The 22,109-nt window shown below is 41.3% G+C and overlaps 1 protein-coding gene across 1 annotated transcript in view; it reads right to left on the bottom strand.

Moving 5' to 3' along the window:
- The window catches only part of GNA14 (G protein subunit alpha 14), a 179,142-nt gene that overhangs the window by 56,743 nt on the left and 100,290 nt on the right, over positions 1 to 22,109 (bottom strand). The window lies entirely within an intron of this gene.

The following is a 22,109-nucleotide window of genomic DNA, read 5'->3' as shown; positions in this document are numbered from 1 at the left end:
CTTAATATTTTGAAAGAAAGAAAACAAAGAAACTACAAGCTCTCTGAGGGTAAGGGAATCTCTTAGTTATTTTTGTATTCCCTGTGTTTGTCCATTTTTTCCTTCCTTCTTCCCTTCCATCATTCATTTATTCACCTATTCATTTTACAAATATTTATTATGTGCCTGTGATTGCCCAGCATTGGGTAGAGAATAAAACAGGCCTGTTCTTGCCTTCCCAGAAAAAAAAAAAAAGATGCCAGGCTGCTACACAGTGAATGGGCTGCCTTAGAAGCATGGGGAAAAACAGCTCCTTTTCAAAATAAAAACTGGAGTGTAGCTAATTAGTTGCTAATTGCCCAAGAATGAATTCTTCTCATCCATCATAGTATAGAGTAATTTCTGGGAAATTTCTTCTTAGCTAATTATCCCTCTCTGTCACAGATTATCTGTTAACTTGGAGATAACATGTTGAAGATGGGCAGAAGCACAATACAAATGCTGCCTGGATCCCTGAGTCACTGCTTGGTGGAAAGCTGCCTGACCAGGTACACATAGACATTGTATGAACAAGAAATAAACTTCCCTTGTGTTGAGGCACTGAGATTTGGGGGTAGTTTGTTACAGCAGCTAATATTACTTACCCTGACAATATAGCAAATATGAGTCATGGTTGTGACAAAACTGAGTGGTGGGTCCAAAGGTATTTATTATATTCTCTACAGTTTGCTGTATGCTTAAAATATTTCATAGTAAATAAGAAACCAGGAGGCTGCATGCTTTTAAGCACTCTGAGAAATCCACTACAGGACGTAATTTGAAAGAAGGAAGCAAATGGGAAGGAGAAAGTTTATACAAGGGGCTTCCACTGTTTTTTAATGCTGTTTCTTTAAAAATAAGTTGTTCTGGGATGACTTAGCCAACACAAAAGAAAGGCTACTTGCTCTATCAAACAAATGGAAATCATGTTCCTTCATTGGTCAGCTTTCTTCCCAGGGTGGATAATGTTTCATGAAAGGAATGGGAAGGTGTATGATGCCAGGGAGGCCCTGGACTTGTCCTGCAAGGAATGGATCCGAAGGCAAGCAGGACTGATGTCCACGATATGTTCTGCCTCGGCAAGTGCTCTGGGGAGGTAAAATACCTATATTGTCCTTGGGATCTTTCACTGTATCCTCTGAAGATGAATAAATAGGGAAGGAATTTACTGTTTTTTCCTTCCTTTGGCAAATAATGACATTTTAGATCACGATAGTGGAAAAGTACTGTTTCTGAAACAATTGTCTTTTAGGAAATTTTCATATAATCTGACCCCATGAGGAAAATATTAACAGCACCTGGATTACTTTCACTTTGATTGATTCATCTAAAGCTGCAGGTACAAGAGGCAAGTTTTCACAGAACACAAAAGAGGGATTCTTTAATCCCTTGCAACTAAGTCCCTTCAAGAAGGGCTTTGCCCTAGATTGCCCTGTTTATTCAGAGTCCAAATCCACAAAATTTTAAAGGCAGTATAAACTCCTCGAATGTCCCTAAGTGCCTTCCGTGGCCCGGAAATAGGAATGGCTCTAAGGGAGGGCCAGGCTGTCTCATCTGAAAGGGCATCAATGTCAGGTCCTCTGAGCTTGCTGCTGGTGCTGGGATGCTGTTCTTAGCGCAGTTTCCTTCCATGATTTCACATCTTATGTCGACACAACACTCAGCCACAGTGACCCACCCCAAAAAGCAAAATGTGAAAGAAACTCTCAGAGCTAAAACTACCAACTGGCTTCCACCCCTGGAACCAGAGGCTTTTCTTCCATCTAGCGAACACTGACAGCACCTCTCGCGGCAGTGTCCACGGCTGTGGGGCGCTAGGAGTACACAGTCGAGCGGTGAAGCAGGAGAGCTGTGACCTGGACCTGCCAGGAAAGCAGCGCTGATTTGTATGGCAGGCATTCCTGGGCACATTCTTCCAGCCAGGATTGGGAATCAGAGATGTCTACATGGAGGAAGTGACATTTGAACTAGACCTTAGGCTAACAATGTGCCTCTTCGGGAAAGGTCAAGGTTATTGAAAATCAGTAAAGTGCTACTGTGGGTTGGGATTAATCAAATTTTATGCCTCACTCATGATATGCTTTCTGTTGTTAATGTAGTATTTCAAGCAAACAGAAATATTTCAAGTATACGGAAGAATACACAGATGTTTTTGTACCCACTGTCTTGCTTTGTCAAATGGTAGCATTAAACAGCATTTGCGTTAGGTCTTAATATCACATGGATGCTTCCTACGCAGCCCTCCATTTCCTATTCATTCCTCTCTTTTCCTCCAGAGACACTCTCTTGAAAGTGGCACTCTTTTTTCTAATTTGGAATCTGTATCCTCTGCCTCTTATTTCCCCTCCATGGCAGATGTACTCAAAGGCTATTTGCCCTTTCCCATGACCTTGGAAGAGTTCTCCACCCAGGACTCCACTTGAGTGAAAGTGGCATGAATGACAGTGCCTACTGGCCTTGCCTCCAGCTCTACCTTTCTCCAGAGAGCTTGGAACCCAAACCCAGAGAACTGGGTGTGATCTGTCCTCTGGCTCCTCTATTTGTGCGGCAGCTGATCTGGGCTTGAAGTGGACACTCTAGAAATTGCACCTCTGGGGAGACAAAGACCACACTAGACCAACAGTCAGAAATCCTGGTTTCAAACCATAGCCCCTCCAGCTCCTAGCAATGTGACCACGGCGGGACACTGAGCCTCACTGAGCCCCTTTATTCACCTGTAAAACAAAGACACCGCACTGCTGAGCTTCAGGCTACCAGAGTCTGTGTCTTCTATAAGCCTCCTTGGCACCTTGAACTCACCTCTGTTAGAGGATTTCACAACTTCGTAGTAAGCACTGACTGACCCGCCTTCCCCACTGAACTGTGACTTCTTGAAAATAAGACAATGTACCTGACATGTAGTAGGTGCTCAGTAAGTACTTGATGAATTAAACTGATCAAACATATAGTTATGACCTAACGTATTTACACATATATACTTTATGATCTATAAAACATACAAACAACTACCAGTAATTCTCATTTGGCAATGTAAATTAGCATAAATGACATAGGCCCCATTTTTAGCGTTAATGCCGGCATTGCTGCACCTGGAAATACTTCTGTGCTGGTGACTGAGTCCTCAGCCTCTAAAGTTGGGCTGTCTGGGGTCAGAGCCAGGCACTGTTACTTACTTGTCGCGGCAAATTAATTAACCTTTTAATTTTTTGGTTTCTCATCCATAAATTAACCCAAATAAAAACAAGCTGCACTAGGGTAAGGATTTGGGTGTGTTGTAGTCCCTAAGCTAACAACATACCTTGACTGGTGAGTGGATGGATGGATGGATCCTGGGAACTGCCTCCCAGGGGTACTGCACAGATAATGTGATTTAATGTGGGTGAAAGTGCTCGGTGTGATGCCTGGCACATAGTGGGCACAGGACATATTTATACATCTTTAAAATAATGGTTCTCATTAGCATTTGATGGCTCTGGGGAGGTGCCATTAGATCAATCAGTCTTAATTTTGGTCTTATACTTCCCAGATTTCCATGCACTGAGAGGTGCTAGGAGTTTGCCTTTTTCCATAGTGTAATGTCCAATTTGGGACCTGCTGATGGGCTTCTCTGATCCTCGTGGCCTTGTAGGGGGCAGGTTTTGGGGTGACATAATGAAAAGATTTAGGCTCCAGGCAATGGGTGTATGCCCTCGCACTTCTTCACCTTCCCATTCTGTAAAGGGTCCTGGGCACATGAGTCTCTGGCAAAATCCACAAACTGGTTGAGAAATGCTAACAGCTGTGAGGAATTACATGAGTGGAATTTTTTTGACACTTTGGCCTGATGTGGGGGAGCAAATGTCAAGCATGTTCTGGATTGAGGAGTCCAGTGGGCAAAAGGCTGCTATGTGGGGGAATTCCACAAACATGTGGGAACATAATATGGCATTAAGGAAAGGATAAGTCATTTAGCCGTGTGGTCACCCAAAACCCTTTAGCCTTGCCGCCTTTAAGCACCCCCTTCGAGCCACCACTGTTTTAAACAATATTTGTCATTTTTCTTGATTTCGTAGCTCATGTCATTTTTCATCGTTATAAAAGTTCATTGTAAAACTGGAAAATACCAGAAGAAGGATTAAGAAATATGGAAACTTCACCACCACCATATTTATTACTGTTGATAAATCTCTTTCAGTGCCTTATAATTCACGAAATACTTAAAAAAAATAAACCTGTGGCCATATTGCAAGAATTGAGTATAGCGTCTTTTCCATTTACATTGTGTACACCTTAGCATATTATTAAATAGACTTCAAAGTTTTTGAATTTGTTTGTTGTAAAGTAAGGCATGGATATGAAACAGGCTATATAGCACATATGTATATTTAAAAATAAGAATAAAGAACATAAAATAAACACCCTGGAATATAATTTTTACTGACTATATAGTATTTAAACATATAGATGTGCCATCATTTAACATTTCTCCTGTTAAATATTTAGAATATAGGATCTTTGTGCAAATCTCTGAATATTTCTAAGGGTGAATTTGAGAGTTAACTTACTGAGGCAAAGGATATATAATTATTTTTTAATTTCAACTTTTTATTTTGATATCATTGTAGATTCACATGCACTTATAAAAAATAATACAGAGAGATCTTATGTAACCTCTTTTAGTCATACTCAGCAGGAGGAATTGTGGAAGATATGTCTACTCCATTCTTCTGGAAGAGGGAGTTCCCATTTCTTTTTACTGCTCAACCTGTTCTGAAGGCCAGTACTCATGGGTTGATCAATTATGCCCATTGGGGTGTGATGAGTACCAGACCTCATGGGTTGTTCTTCAAGGCATTTTAGGGGGAGATAAAAATGTAAAAGGTAAGGAGCCCGGATGGGAGGCACCCAATAAATACTTCCATACCAAATGCACCAATGATGTACCAGTGCAATGATTTCCAAAGCTTCAACTGAGCTTTTGAATGTGAACTCTGGATGTGAGCTACTGATTTCTAAAAATATTCTATGGAAATAAAACTAATACCTGACTTAACTGAGTTCATAAAGACATTTACATCCCATTTGGGCCAAAATTCCAGGATTCCAATGCAGAAGGCAACAGATGGGCTATATATAAAAAAGGCACATAAAGCAGCCTCCAGCGAGACCCTATCACCTCTCTACTGATTCTGGCCCCAAATTACCCATTCCAAGAAGCTTTATCACCCACTTCTGTTAATTTTCCATCTGAAAAGTGATAATTTAGATAACTCCCATCCTAACCAAGTTAAGCCATGAGTAACGGAAACAAATCTTTTTTACCACCTTCCATCAGAAATTCTTTTCAGGGGCCCTTATAAACACTGTCATGTTTTAAAGCCTTAAATATCTGATCACTAGTTAGGACTACACAAACCAGACCTTCATTTCACAAGACCTGCTCTCACAGCGAAGCCATTTTCTGTGGGGCTTCAGCCTGCAGGGCAAGCTCATAAGACCACACAGAGCTCTCTTCTGAAGGCCAAAACCCAGCAATGTTTAAACAGGAAAAAGCTCCTCGGAAGACTCATTACCATCACCCAGTTTTCAGCCTGTTCCTAACCAAAAGAAACAGCCTGCAAAATATAATCTCCCTTTAAAAAAAAAAAAAAGAGAGAGAAAACAAGCCCACATTCACTCCAACTGACTGTATCATCTCTTGGGGAAGGCCATGGACTCTGTTGGACTATGGAGTTCTTCTGGAAGTCTGGTCTACCTAAAATTCTAATTCACAGAGCCTTCTAAAGTTAAAAGTCCCTGATCATTTGTACTCACCCTTGTCTAAGAGGGTGTAGAATTATAGGTATGGATTCAAACTGGGGAACCCCAAGGGAGACATTTTCCCTGATGATGATGCTTCTAATACATTGCTCATCAATAAGTAGCCCGTGTCTGCTTTTATAGAGAGCAAGTCCGCTCAAGGATATATTTTGGTGGGCAGACTAAATTTGAGAGCATAAGTAGACATAGTCTAGTGAAAAAAAAGAATATGTATTTACAATAAAGCTCTTTTGAAAGCATAAGATGAATAAGAAACTATTTTAAATGTTTGTGTTTGCTATCTTTCCTTTCAAACTCTTCAAACTTGGCAAAGCCCTTTTGAATAACAGCATAAATAATCAAACTGTGAATTACCCCAAAGCCAAGTATTCGTTGCCTTTCTCCCTTCCCTGTTACACTGCACAGCGCTCCAGACTGGTGTTCGCGGTGCTGTTGTAAATGACTAGTCAACGTGGCCGACTGTCTCCTTCTCCTCATTTTGGGGATCCTTAAAGGCAGGATGAGTCATAATTCATCTCTGTACTTGGAGGATGCAGCACAGTGTCTGAACAAAACTCATGAAATGAATAAATAGATGGGTGAATGAATGAACTATGGAGGAAGAAACAAGCAGATTTTGAGTCCCATTTTGTTGGCTAATCAGAAATTTCCAGATACGACAAAGAGGGACATAAGCCAAGATGTGGTTTTCCCATGGAGATGAAGGACTACAGCTATAACAAGGTGCTACCATTTTTGCCTTATTTTTATGCAAAGGTGTGAAGTACAAGACCCTATATGAATGTGCAGCATGCTGACAACACAACACCTGTTTCCTTTAAGCAAGTAACAGAAACATGACAACAAATACATTTCCCCCTTTTTTTTGAAACCTAACCTCCTGAAAATAGGTTAGACCAGCACTATCTGATAGAAATATAATGAGAGTCACTTATGAAATTTAAATTTTTTAAGTCATTAAAAATGTAAAACAACAAGAGAAATTAATTTTAATAAAATATGTTAAGTCGATGCATCCAAAACGTAATTTCAACATGTAATTGTGTAAAAAAGTTTTCGTGAGATATTTTAATGTCTTTTATTTATACTAAGTCTTTGAAATCCAGTGTATATTTTACACTTTCAGCACACCTTGATTCAAACCAGCTATATCTTAAGGACTCAGTAGCTACACAGGGCTAGTGGCTACCAAATTGGACAGCAAAGGGTTGGAAAACAAATCAGTGCTTGCCCGAAGCAACTGCTTTTAGTTTGGGTTTCTTGTGTTGTTAATTTCCTCCATTTGTCCCATGACTCTTGATCATTTCTCCTGACATTATCAGCGTGGTTTCTTATGAGGCACCTGAAATCTTGCTTTGAAATATGCAAGGCATGAATTCTAAATGAAAGGGCAGATTTTATCCTCATTTTCCATCTGAAGAAGCTGAAGTTCAGAGGTACCTATAGTCACGTGGCTGGGAAGTCCCCAGCACTTAAGGCCATCAATGTTGGAGCACTGGCTTCTGTCTCACCCTCTCCCTTAGAAATCAGAATGCTTCACAGCAGGGACAAGAAAGCTTGTTTCAGAGTTAAGTAAAGAAGAGAAAGGATCTCTTGTTTCAATATGCTACTCCTACCAGACTCCTACACAAAAGTCCAAATGGCTCGCTGGGGTGAGGGAGAGGTTAGGCCTCAAAAGGAAGTTATTTCCTCAACTTGAAAGAGGTATTTGGTTCTCTCCCAACGGCAGGAGAACCTTTTAAAAATAAATCAATTCCTCATTTTTAAGAACAACCAATGCCATGTCTGAGAAAATGTTACCATCAAAGCCAAGCACAGCAACTGAACCCCGCAAAACAGGATAAAATCTTATCTCAATTCATAAAGAACAGCTGTCTTTCCCTCTATTTTCCTTGAGTCTAACCTTATGTACTGTTTGTTGTTTAAGTAAACACTACAAAACATTACTCCAGCAATGAGAAAAACAGCTTCTTTTTCTTTCATGGCTCCTTTCTTCCTAACTCTCACCTCCTACCCCTCGTCTTATTTAGTGGGTTTAGCCATGTGAAAGTTTTAAATGTTGAAAAAAACTCTTCCACTCTCTCTGACCCACTCTGCTCTCTTTCTCCGTCCCCTCTCTGCTTCCCATTTTCATCCTCCACTGCCACCACTGCCTTCACCATTACCTCACTCCCACCCTCCCCACCCACTAAGGCAAATACATCCAGAAAACGCTGAGCATTGCTTAGCGTATTCAGCACTGCTAAGCATCAGTGCCAGTAGCTATTCTTTTGTTTTTTGTACAACACTACAGATCATTTTTAAAATGATGGTGTGATAAATCTGAATTTGTCCTGTTTACTGAAAGACGGAGCAAATGAGTAAACATATGTTGGTATTCTTGACAACCAGAGCTGCCACTAACAGGTAAAGAGAGAGAAACACAGACTGGGATGAGGTGAGATGGGGAAAACTGTGGCGTTGGGTTTAAATTGGAGACTAATGATTAAAACGTCTGCATGCATTTGTGGTGTGTGTGTGTTGTACATGTATGTATACATGTGTACATGAGTGCATGTCTATGTTTTCCAGCTCTGTCCACTGGGAAGGCGAGAAGCAGAGGACACCCAAGCACACAGCAGTGAGCTTGCCTAGCATCCCGATCTTGGTTTCTGACTACGGTTCCCCTGTGGAAGGAACCAGGTCTCCTTGGAGAAGTAGATGTGTCCAAGTCTGAGACAGGGGAAGTGAAAGTCATCCTGAAACATCTGGTGCCAGAAAGCAAAGGAATACTAGGGGAAATAACAAAGGACGCAGAAGTAGCTTAAGGGGGCTCCTCGTGGCCAATTTCTAGCATCAAAAAGAGTAATTATGATAACGTATTAAAATTAAAAGCAATAAATGAGAACCTAGTGAAGCTTTTTTTAGTGGTAAAATATACCCAACATAAAACTTACCATTTTAACCATTTTTAAGTGCACAGTTCAGTGGCATTAAGTCCATTCACGTTGTTGTGTGACCATCACCACTGTCTGTCCCTCTCCAGAAATTTTTTATCTTTGCAAAAGAAAACTCCGTACCCATTCATCAATAATTCCCCGTTCCTCATTGTCCTTGGCAACCATCATTCTACTTTCTGTCTCTATGAATTTGACTACTGTCGGTAACTCACATATGGGGAATCATATAATATTTGCTCTTTTGTGTTTGACTTATTACACTTAGGTTCATCCATGCTGTAGCATGTGTCAGAATTTCTTTTTAAGCATGAATAATATTCCATTGTATGTATAGACCACATTTTGTTCACCCATTCATCCACTCATGGACATGTGGGTTGTTTAAACCCTTTGGCTAATGTGGGTAATGCTGCTATGAATACAGGTGTACAAATATCTGTTTGAGTCCCTGCTTCCAAATTCTTTTGGGTATATGCCCAGAAGTGGTAATTCTATGTTTAATTTCTTGAGATCTAGTGAGGTTTTTTTTTAAAAGATGGAGAAGGAATATGTATTCTCTAGAAAATTGCCAGCTAATAAGTATAAAAAAACCAGACTGTTATAAAACACTACTTTTCTCATCTTGGGACATGAAAAAAATAACACTATTTTGCACCCATCTATGGAATAGATCTTGAAGGCAAGGATCCTAAGTGAATGCTAATGGGTGGGAAATGGGATATCCACAGAATAGCAAATGCCACGTTTCATATTCCTTATTAATCACAGGCAAAGGCACTTTTACAATGGCAAGATCTGGAGGAAATCACATTATCCAAGTGATCAAAACTCATCATTAATAGAGCGACAAACTGGTATTAAGTGCCTCTTAAGGTGCCCTGTGGGAAGGACACATCACCAGGTAATAGTCTTCATTTTTTAATAACAGTTTTATCAAGATAAAATTCACTTTCCAGACACATACCATTTATAATGTAAAGTATGCAACTTAATGAGTTTTAATATATTCTCAGAGCTGTGTGACCATCACAATAATTTTTTGAATACCCCCAAAAGAAACCATATACCTATTAGCAGTCACTCCCCATCTCCCAGCTCCCTAGCACTAGACCATTACCAGCCTCCTTTCTGTCTCTCTAGATCTGCCTATTCTGACAATTTCATATCAAGGGAATATTTGTTATTTTGTGACCGGCTTCTTTCAGGGAACATATGCTTTCAAGGTTCATGCATGTGTCAGCACGTTTTATTATTGAATAATATGCCAGTATATGGACATATCACACTTCATATATCCATTTATCAGTCGGTGGACATTTGGGTTACTTCCACTTTTTGGTTGATACAAACAATGCTGCTATGAATATTCATTTATGGGGTTTTGTGTGAAGGTGTCTTCAGCTCTCTTGGGTATACAGTCGCACAGGAATGCACTGCTTCACAAAGGGAACATGTTCTGAGAAGTGCATGGTTAGGCAATTTTTTCTTTCGTGCAATCATCATAGCGTGTACTTATGCAGGCCTGGACGGTACAGCCGACTACACACCCAGGCTATATGGTAGAGCCTATTGCTCCCAGGCTACAAACCTGTACAGCATGTGACTGTACCGAACACTGTAAGCAATAGTAACACAGTAGTATTTGTGTATCTAACATATCAAAATATTCAAAAAGTACAGTAAAAATACAGCATAAAAGATAAAAAATGTTAAACCTGTAGAGGGCACTTGCCATGAATGCAGCTTGCAGGACTGGAAGTTGCTCTGGGTGAGTCAGTGAGTGAGTGGTGAGTGAATGTGAAGCCCTAGGACATTATTATACACTGCTGCAGACTTTATAAACACTGTACACTTGGGCTACACTAAATTCATTAAAAATTTTTCTTTCTTCAATAAAAAACTAACCTTAGCTTACCATAACTGTTTGACTTTATAAACATTTAAATTTTTAAAGATATTTTTACTCTTTTGTAATAACACTTAGCTTCGAACACGAACGTACTGCACAGCCATATAAAAATACTTTCTTTCTTTATATTGTTTTGTACTAGCTTTTTTCTATTCACAATTTTTTTTAACTTTTTTGTTAAAAACATAGACACAAGCACACCCATTAGCATAGGCCTTCACAAGGTCAGGATCCTCAATATCACTGTCTTCCACCTCCATATCTTGTCCCACTAGAAGGTCTTCGGGGGCAATAACATGCATGGAGCTGTCATCTCCTGTGATAGTAATGCCTTCCTCCTGAAGGACCTGCCAGAGGCTGTTTTACAGTTAGTTTGTTTTTATGAGTAGAAGGAGTACATTCTAAAATAATAATAAATAGTATAGTAAATACATAAACCAGTAACATAATCATTTGTTATCACTATCAAGTATTGTGTACTACACATAATTGTATGTGCTAGACTGTAATATGACTGACTGGCAGCACAGTCATCTTGTTTATACCCGAATCACCACAATTACATGAGTAATGCCTTGCGCTATGATAAGATGGCTGTGACGTCACTAGGTGATAGGAATTTTTCAGCTTCTCTCTTTTTTTTTTTCCTCTCTCTTTTTTTTTTTTTTTTAAGAGATGGTGTCACACTATGTTATCCAGGCTGGCCTTGAACTCCTGGGCTCAAGAGATCCTCCTACCGCAGCCTTTCCAAGTAGCTGGGACTACAGGTGTGCACCACTGTAGCTTATAATCTTATGGGACCACTGTTGAATATATGGTCTGTCATTGACCAAAATGAGAGGAATTGCTGGGTCCCATGGAACTTGGTGTTTAACCCTGTGAGTAACTGCCAGACTGTTTTTCAGTGTGGCTGTATCATTTTACGTTCCCACTTGTACCAGTCAGGGTTCTCTAGAGAAGCTTAACTTCTGACAAGCTGATGTTAAAAACCTCAGAACATCACTTTAAGACTCCCGAAGGCATGAAACAGAACTTCACTGAGACTCCTCAGTTTTCCTCTGTACTTGCCTTGGGCACATGACTTACATTCTTCAGACTTCAGTTATCTGAACCATGAAAAGATCTGGGTTAAGCTAGAAGGTACTTGAGGGCCCTTTCAAACTCTGAAATTCTATGACTCTATAATCACACTTCTTGAGTGGGATTCAGGATGCATCTCCCTTAGAATTTATTCTTATTAAGGTGACACTTTAGGACTTCACAGAACTTCAGATGGAATGAGCACTCTATTTCAATATTAACCAAGAATCTCTAATCACATTTAAATGGATGAGCCCAAACATGTTGGGAACATCCCGTGGCCCTTTATGGCAAAGCACGCTGCACTCAGATGGGTCCTGTTGCAGTGAGGTTTGGTTCCCAGTCAGTGGCCTCTGGGCATCTCACCAAGGAGCAAGCCTCCGTCCCAAGAGCTGAGATGCCCCTGGGACTGCTTGGGAGACTGAGATGGAATGTTCCCTTTAGCCCTTTCTATATCAGGCCCCTCGGATATAATTAGGAGGCCGCTCTGGGAGCAGATGTGTAGGGAGCTAGTTTGGAAAGTATCCACGCAGAGTAGGGGGAGAAGAGTGGAGAGGCCTGTTGCCTGGAGATGTTTTATGAATCTAAGATGCTGTGATAAGTGATGAAGCAGCCCAGCTCTTAGGGCAGGGGAAGGAAGGTGCTCTCAGAGCTAACTGGGTGAGGGAGGGGCCAAATTCTCCCCATATTAGAGTTGCCCCATAGAGTTGGATCTCAGGTTCCAAGAATACAGGGTACTACATATTTTCTCATCTCAAAAAGAAAGAAAAAAAGGTTATTATTATTTTTTGAACGCAGAAAGCAGTAGAGGTTAAAAGAATCTTCCCAAACTGACCATAATCTTATGAAATTCCAGAATGTCCCCAATTTGTTATTCTCCTATTCTAAGAACTGAGGTCCTCCCTTCCCTCTATCCTTTGGAAATTAAAGATCATTTAGTTCAGTTCCTTCATTTTACAAACAAAGAAGCAGGTTCAAAGAGGGCCAGACACTTGCCCAGATTAGCCAGCTAATTAGCCAAAAAGCACAATTCCAATTCCTACTTTGCTCCAGAACTTACTCTTAGACAGACCTTGCTCTTAGACTCCAATAGGGTCAAAGGGTTCCTGAAGTTGCACAGAAAACTGAGGACACCTGTGCCCCATGTGGGTCCTAATCTCTAGCTCTCCTGATATTTAAAGGCTCTGCGATGAGGGAACACTCCTCACTGCAATGAGTGTATGTGCCTTTTGGAGAGACGATGTGCACATCCCTCTTCCTTCCTCCTCCAGTGTGTTTTCCATCTGAGTTAAACCAAACTCATGAGCAGGTCTAGGAGTCCGAATAGATCGGGGCGAGAGGAGTTAAAACTTGTAACATAACCCAGGCAGAATCTCAAGTGGGCACAGGCATTTAGCTTGTATTTTTTTAACACAGAGAAGTAAAGAGAGGAAAACTAAGATGGCTTGTATCACTCTGCTGAGACAACCTCTATTCATATTTTTAAAATAAATTGGGGATAACAGAAAAATTAACTGTGAAATTATCCCTCCCCACTCCACTCCTCAGGTCCTGCCCCCAAAGGTAGCCAGTTTTACAGTTTCTTATTATTTCTTGGAAAAGTAACATATAAGTATGTAGCTATTTATGAATTCTTTTCTGTTTTCAAAGGATCTCACTATATTCTCACATACACTTCTTTTTGCACTTTACTTTTTGCACTTTACCATGTCCACTATATTTTGATAATGTGTTAGTATCAGTATATACAGTTTTACCTCATTCTTTTGAAAAAATGTAAGCATCTGAACACACTCCAGCTGAAAGGAGTCCCATTTAGACCACTGTCAGAATATACTCTTCAGGTTTTATTTGATTTTTTCACTTGCACTGGTCCCAAGGTCATTGTCATGTTTTGATTGTTTCAATTAGCAAAAAGAGATTTGAAATAATCTCTGGCTTATTTACTTCTCTCTTCCAGGGAAATAATTTTTTTTTTTTATTTCTCCATACAGTCATTTCAAATACACTTAACTGAAAGCTCCTCCATCCTCAAACTTCATCAAACGGATGGCCTAATCCTGAGATTTCTCTGGTTTCTTTGATGCCAGGACCCCTTTGTGTCAATATTGATAGAGATAATACTGATAATTGTGTAACCAAGTTGGCCCCCAGCCAGGGAGAAAGGAATTCACGAAAATGTCCAGGAATAGAGATTTTGAGACAGAGTCCCCTCCATCACCTCACTCACAGCTTCCGTAATCAGGCATTTAAGTGATGATCTAGCACCGCATATGGTCTTGAATCGCCCATAGAGAGGCATGAAGCACAGTGGTTAGCCGCTCTGCCTGGACGGCAGGCCACCTGAGCTCAGCTTCCAGTTCTGACGTGTGATATCTGTGTGATTTTGGGGAAGTTATTTAACCTCCATAGGCCTCAGTGTCCATATCTCTAAAGTGGGGGCAAATGCTAGTACCCACATTGAAGAATTGCTTAAGATAGAATGATATATTTTCAATAAAAAGACCGGCATAGAGTGCCTAGCATGGATTCACACTCATTGTAGTGCCCAGAAGTATACACAGTCCCCACCCTCAGGGAGCTCACTAAGTCCTGGAAGAGACAGCCCGTGATCGGTCTGTGACACAGGACACGGTACTGTTCCTGTGGAAGCGTGTCAGTTGAGTAACACCACTGGCCACTGCTCTTTCCCCTCTTTTGTTCCTCTCTTCTATGCTGCCCCTGGGAGAGGCTTGGGTCTTCCAGGGCAAATGGTGACCTTATGGGTAGGTCTGTCACATTCTGGGTTTGGGACTGGAAAGTTCTGACTCCAGTTGTGGACCACACTCTCTAAGCTTCAGCACTAACCACTACAATATATTTGGGTCCCCTTATGCCTTCCTTCTTCGTCTTATTTCTCAATTAGCTAGAATTTGACTGGTGAGGAGGGTGTTATCTATTGAATCTCTCTTCTAGCTCATAAACAAGCCGTTGTTCCCTTCAGCACCATTTTTTTTGGCCCCGTGGGATTCCCAAACAGCTGCCTGGTGACACAGCTTGAGTCACTGTCACAGACTTAACTTTCACAGGCAGAGTACATTTGCAGTGCACCAAACATGTCCCAAGAGCCGAGCATGGCCAATCCCAAGCTTCCCACGCTGGATTTAGACCACGCACGGCTTCATGGTGATCCTGTAATTTGAAAGCAATATTTCCAATTACCAAATATATATATTTTTTATTTCAGCTACAAATAAACTTTATTTGATATAATGTAATAAAACATTTTCAAGTTTAACTATGTATCTGACCATAAATAATCATTTAAATTATGAATATAGGTATATATGGTCACTTTAGCAAATCTTCAGTTCAGGACTTTGTACAAGCTTTGTCTGAAAGGACAGTGCCCACCTCCTCTTTCCGGAAAGGCAGCCCTTCCCCGTGTCTGGTAAGAAGCAATGTCAATGAACGTTGGAAGAAGTCCATAGTCCACGCTGGAATTCCACTTTATCCCATGAGAGGACAGCTTTCTTTTTTGTAGGAAAATAATATATTCTCTTTCAGTTCTCTCCTATCAAACGAAGGCATGCATTCATTTTCCCAAGTAGGTATAAGTTCTCTTCTGATCTAGTGTTTTTCTGTCTCCTTAGCTCATACTTACTACGTAGTACCATTTAAAAAAAAAAATACTATCCCCAAGGGGACATTTTCTGTTTCCTTCCCTTCCCTTAATGTCTACCATGGGGGACGGGGAGGTCAGGGGACAGAATTGCCCAGGCACACATTTAATTTAAGATACAGAGAACACAGAAACCAATTCTCTAGAAGGAACAGAATAGCATTCTGGAGCATTTCCCAAGAGTGGTCTGGCTGGCCTCGGATTCACACAATTCAATTTAATACAACGCTGCTCAATAAGAACACACGTGTTTATGCTACATCTCCAGACACATCACAACTGTTCATGGAAAACCCATTATTCCCACACATCTTCCATGTAACACACGGTTACGGACCAGCCCCTGGGCCCGTTGCACCCTTGTGTTATATAACTGAGATTCAAAAACATGCCAATGTTGTGTTAATCACAATGCAGTTACGCAGCGCTGGCACTTCATCCAGGTAGAAACCCGCACAGAAGGAATCCCCCTCACCTCTCAGGACCCAAGGAAAGGCTTGACTTTCATGCTTCTCTCCATCCTGAGATCTGTTCCTGAGTTACACAGCAACAATAAGTGAGTTAACAGAGAAAGTACACTGGAGGGGAAGTCACAGGGACCCTGCAGAAAAGCCAAACTATTTGACAGAAGCTTGAAACAAACACTGCTCTGGGAAATCTTTTGTATTAGCTGATGACTGGGTTCTGTTTTCTAACATGGACATGCAACATATTCAACACGATGCTTACCGCAGTTGGCTTGGGAAAACCCTTCTGTCATACAAGAAAATACATTCTGTCTCATGAATGGTTCCTGAACAGTCACCACAATGCCTAAACTCGGAGGCATGGGAAGTGTGCATTGGAACTTTCTCCCACTTGTGCGGATTTGGACATAGGCAAAGCACCAGAAACTGCTTCCTTTCTGGAACCCAGTTCTGTTCGTGTGCTTACTGCTGAGATGATCTGGCTGTCTTAAACGGAGAACACACACTAGCACTGACCCACAGGAAAAAGGAGAGGTCACAGTCTCCCCCGTAAGATGCTCTGTACAACGGATCACCCTGTTTGTCAGGGCTTAGCCATCCCAAGAAAGAAGCTGCATGGCCGGTCTGCAGTCTCCGCAAATGATTTCGTTCTGTTTCCACCTCTATTTTGCCTTGTTTATTTCCTCTCCACTATTCCGCTTTCGATCATGAATTATGACCTTTGTTTTCTGCAGTAGTCAGAGTTTTGTAGCACAATCTCCGGTCGCTCCGGCCTCTCAGCAAGCTTCAGGGCCTCATGCATGCTGGCGGCCGAGAGCTTGCGGTTGATGCTCTGGTACTAGCACCGCAGCAGGCTGCGGTAGGTGGTCCTCAGGTCGCGGTTGACGAAGGCATATATAAAAGGGTTAATGACAGAGTTTGCATAGCCCAACCATGCCAAATATTTTTTGTAAAAAGGAAAACATGGCCATGGGGAGCCCCTGTTACTTTTTGCCCAATATCACAGTCCCAAATTCAAGGAGAAAAAATTGTATCACATAGGAGAACAGCTAGGCCATCCTCTGAGATTGTAGGTATCACTGCCTGGGCAAAGCCCTTGATAGCTTTGGGTTTATGACATTATCTTCATACAAGGTTTTAATGTCACTTCACAAACATTTAATGAGCCTGAAAGGATGCAGAGATGAACAAGACCTCCCCAGAGAACTCTTAGTCTGAAGTGGGGGAGATGCCTAAATAAAGAATTATAATGAAATAGGGTAAATACCAGGGATTATGGGTACGCTGGCATGATAACCTAACTCAAGAGAGGATGGAAGGAGGGGGCTGTCAGAGAGAGTCTTCCATGATACCAGATGCTTCACTGATGATGAAGAAATGAAGTTAGCTATTTATGAGTGTGAAATGAAGAAATGAAGTTAGCTATTTATGAGTGTGAAGGGAATAGGTTTCAGGATGTTCCTACAGACGGAAGACACAAGCCAACAGGGAGACGCAAGATAAACAGGAAACCACAATCCAACAGGAAGAGGAGGCGAGGCTGGACACTCTGTCAGAGACAAGTTCAGGGAAGGCCAGAATGTGGTCTAAGGTCACCTGCATGGGCTCATTAAAAAAATCAGATTCCTTTGTCCCAGAAATTGGTTCTTCAGTGGACAGGCTTTTGGCCAACTGGCCTGCAACCACATAGGGCACTGGAGCTACGAAAGTGGGTAAAAGCAGGCACAGTCCTTGGCTTTCAGGGATCTTCCGTTCTAGTGGAGAATGAGAATGACTCAGCTAGGCAAAGAGAGGAGGAAGCAGAGAGAAGAGGATGTACAAAAGTCCTGGGCTCCAAAGAGCATTGTGAATGCGGGGCCAAAAGAAAGGAAGTCTCCGTGGCTGGCGCTGAATGAGCAAGCTGCAGAGCAGGGGCCATGCTGCTGCCAACAGCCGTGATGTTTGCAAAAAGGCCCTGTCGGCCTGTGGTATTGGGTGGAGTTTTGTTTTTTACCTCCTTAAAATGCCAAAACGGTGATGTAGCAACTTGAGATTTCTGATGCTGTCTGTCTGAATTGGAAAAAGTGTGTATATATATATGTATTTTTATATCACCTTTGTATGAAAGCTGGAGCGAACAGAGATGAGTACAGCATTGCTCTTGAGGAACTCGAGTGGGCTGGGAGCTTCACATGACAGGAAGAGATGAGCACTGACAAAGGCACGTGGTGCATGACCTGGGGGCAGAGGGAGAGCTCGAGGGTCTTCTTTTCAAGGGAAAGAGAGAGACCATTGAATCCTTGAAGCCCTGTGATACTAGACTGGTTGTCCATTTTCTCTCTCCTTGGGCTCAAACTTTAGAAAATACTCTTAGCTTGTGCCATTCATGTAATTCATAAAACAAATATTTGCCAGGTGACTAGTATTGCTATGGGTAGGGTTTTTATCTGTAAGTTTCATAGGTGGAAATTACTACTCGGCACTATCAGCCATTTATGTCAACATCTAGTGGCAGAAATAAAGACCCACCTGGAGGCGGGGAAGTGAGACTGTCACAGATGGATTTTCATAATCACATTAAGGGAGGTCTCGAGCTTGCTCGGGGGTTAGGAAGGACATCGAGGCACACCTTCACTGACAGTGATCAGGGTCATCTCTGGCCAAATGTAAAAAATAAAAACAAACCATTCTCATGACAGTAATGACAATTCATCTCTTATAGACGGGAGAGTAAGGAGCACGATTCAAAGGCCTCTTGGTTTCCCTCAACACAGGCCTGCTGTCTGGGTAGACTGAGACGTGTGAACAGCCGGAGGCGGCCAAGTGCCTGGTGCAGCCTGGACCTTTCTCTTTCAGTGAGGGAGTGGAGAAGTCACAGAAATAGCATCATTGCTTAGGGAAGATTCTTTCTCTAATCCTTTAACTTTGTCATCCCCAAATTTAAAAGAAATCGAGCAACCTGAAAGACATCACATGAATTCTGCCTCACCTTCCTGCCATTCTGACCTGAGCTCCCCTCGAAGACCCTCCTGCCCCCAGGTGCTTGTTCTGGTGGTGCAGAGACGTGTAGGAGCTACAGGAGGTACAGATGCCCATGTCTGCAGGAAGGGGCCACTCATTCGTTCATTCAAAACTGGGTCTTCAGAACTTAAAACAGGGTACTATCCACAACAGGAAGAGGGTGAGGATGCACCTGCAAGCCATACACATCGTAGAACATGCATTCTTCACTGCAAATCTGGTGTACGAGTCTTTCTGACTCTTATCCTGGTACTTTTAAAAAATGTGTCTGTAAAGAACTCCTGGATTATATGAAGTAAAACAGCCAATATTGATACACAGTACATGTAACATTGTATTTGACGCAGTGTGTTATTAACCAGGAAGAGTTGGTGGAAAAAGTAGCCTGTTTAGGACACAGCAGAATATGACTTTTTGCTTCTGAAAGTAGGTTACCCATATGTTTAAATGTTATAATTTCACCAGGAACCAACGTAGCCTTCAGTGGAGGAAGGAAAGAAAAACACTGAGAGCTCTGGTGATCTGTCCAAGACTGTTGAGGAAATAAATGACAGGGCAGGAATTCAATTTCATGCCAGAGGTTGTCCCATTCTAGTACACCAAGAGCTAATTTGACCTTGAGAAGAAAGACTTTCTTGTGTGGGGTGATCGCTAGCATTGTGGAGGGCTCCTCATCTCAGCAAATCCAAATCATGATGATCATGGTGATAAAACCCCAAAGCAAAGAGGAACCTCCATCCACCTCAAAAGGGAACACTGAGCAGAGACACAACAGGGGGGTGGGCAGGAGGTCAGAGCCTTGGGGGAACTGGTGGCCAATGGTCAACCACATGGTCTCCCCACACGCCAGCATCCAACCACTTCACTGCCTTCAGGGTAAATGGAAGGGAGCCAACCTTGAGGCACCTAAAATACACAGTTATTCCTATCATCCTTTTTGTAATTAACCCCATCTTAATTATTCAAATGATTAGAAGGTGTTTTTTTAAAGAAAATTTAGCAAACCAGTCATCTTCCTATCCTTAACGACTCCTACACTGACATACAGAGACAAGTAACTTCCTAGCCAGATGCTATAAATGGCCAAGTTCAACCAATGAGCCTATATCTTTTTGTCTAATATAAAGTATTTTAATAGAAAGACACAAAGAGCCAAAATATTTTAAAATTTGATTTAGAGAAAACACAAAGCAATAGTTAAACGTGAAAGCTATTTTACATTCATCTAAATCATTCTTAATTAAACCTGACAAGAGTTTTAAGTGTCAGAAATCAAAATAAAATACACAAGATACAATGTCACAAAAGTCCCTGAAAACATTTTAGCTTCTAAAAAGAAATGTCAGTGAAAAAAGCAAATAGTTCTGCCTTCTAATGAATATGATTTTTACTTTAAATGTAGCTTTAGTGGTTTAAAGAAAAAAACTTTTAACAATTTGATTCCATTGGATTAGTTACTGTATTCCATTTGAAACATCTCCCCCTACACCTATCATTTAAAACATCTTTTTAATATACAGGGGGTGCCTTCTAGAATATTTGCCTAGGATAATATTGCAGAGCTTATTAACCAGTTAATGAGACAATCTGTCTCTAAATTCAATAACACCAGATGAACACCTGAACCCCTCGGCAAAAACTCCATAACAGTCCCAAGGGGGGAATTTACCTCTTGGCACAGGTTTATGGAAATCATTGATCAGAGAAGGCATTTCTGGGAGGAGCAAGCCATTGCCACACACTTGTTGCCTCCCTTCCACCAGAGAATGACAACACAGCTCTGCCAGAGGAGGAAGCAAATTGTGGAGGGTTTGGGATCTAACAAGAATCTTACTAGCATCACTGATGATGAGTCGAATGTTCTTTAAAGAGTTTTGAATCCTAAGGGTGTTTTACATGTTACCCTTTTTAGGACAGCGATAAAGTTGGATGCAATTTAAAAGACTCAGGACAAATATTTCACATATATTGGATGGATGGATAGATAATCAAATAGACTGATTGATAGGCATGCTAGTTTCTGGACTGCTTGTAACTTTGTGGGATTTCCCTTTTCCACCAGGCTTTTAGAAGCATTTCTTTGGATGTGATAGGTTCATTCACATCTCAGTTTTGAGGTAAGGGGGGAAATTAATATTTCAATGGTCAAATCAATGTTATTACTCATCATCGGCCCCAGAACATTTTTATTTCCCAGTTCAGGTTTACAGGGTAGTGGGTGGTCAGATTTAGTTGTGATGGTGATTAGAGAGAAAATCAGTTCCTTCCCAACCTATTCTTTCCCATTTTCCAGACTCTTACATTTCAAGCTCTGATTATAGCAATTTTCACACCAAAGGAAGCACTGATTAACCAGAGAACTATTGGGATAGATGGAAAAGCTCCTGCCTAGGATTTTGGTGGAGAATTTGTTGTTGTCATTATGACACTAGGTAGAACTCCATCTACTTGGTAAGGAGAAAAGGTACCATGCAATTATTAATTTATTTACTTATTTTTAGAGATAAGATCTTGCTCTGTTGCCCAGGCTGGAGTGCATTGGCTCAATCACATTGCAGCCTCAAACTCCAAGGCTCAAGCAAACCTCCCACCTCAGCCTCCTGAGTAGCTGAGACTATAGGTGTAGGCTACCACGTCTGGCTAATTCATGAATTTTTGTAAAGACGGAGTTTCTCTATGTTGTCCAGGCCGGTCTTGAACTCCTGGCCTCAAGTGATCCTCCTGCCTTGGCCTCCCAAAGTACTGGGATTACAGGTGTGAGCCACTTTGCCTAGCCCCATGCAATTGTTAATATCCAGTAGGACATGGGAAGCAAGGACCTGAGTTTAACATTTGCCAGAGAAGCAGAACCCTGGGCCATAGCCAAAGTTGGAACATTGGTCTCACTGTTCCCAAAGGTTCATGCAGAATATGACTTTTCAAATTGAATGAGGAAGTGGGACTGAAAAATATATTTAGACAGATGTTTTAAAAATTAGAAAATAAGAGAGTTTTAAAATACACCAACCCTTGAGAAACTCTTCTATAAAAAAGTGACATAAATTGACCTTTTTTACTTAACTGTGCCTGATTTCCTCATATGAGTCTTCAACAAACTCTCTTGGAAATTCAGCCTTCCACTTTCCGAGAATGAAAAGTTAAGCCAGAGGCATTATACATGCATAGATGTGAGACATTATCAAAGGGTTTTTGGTGTTAAAAATGTATTCTGCTATGATCCTGCCCCATAAATGCCA

Source organism: Microcebus murinus, chromosome 12, assembly GCF_040939455.1.
Source record: "Microcebus murinus isolate Inina chromosome 12, M.murinus_Inina_mat1.0, whole genome shotgun sequence".
Classification (NCBI taxonomy): Eukaryota; Metazoa; Chordata; class Mammalia; order Primates; family Cheirogaleidae; genus Microcebus; species Microcebus murinus.
This window is presented reverse-complemented; position numbering and strand designations above follow the sequence as displayed.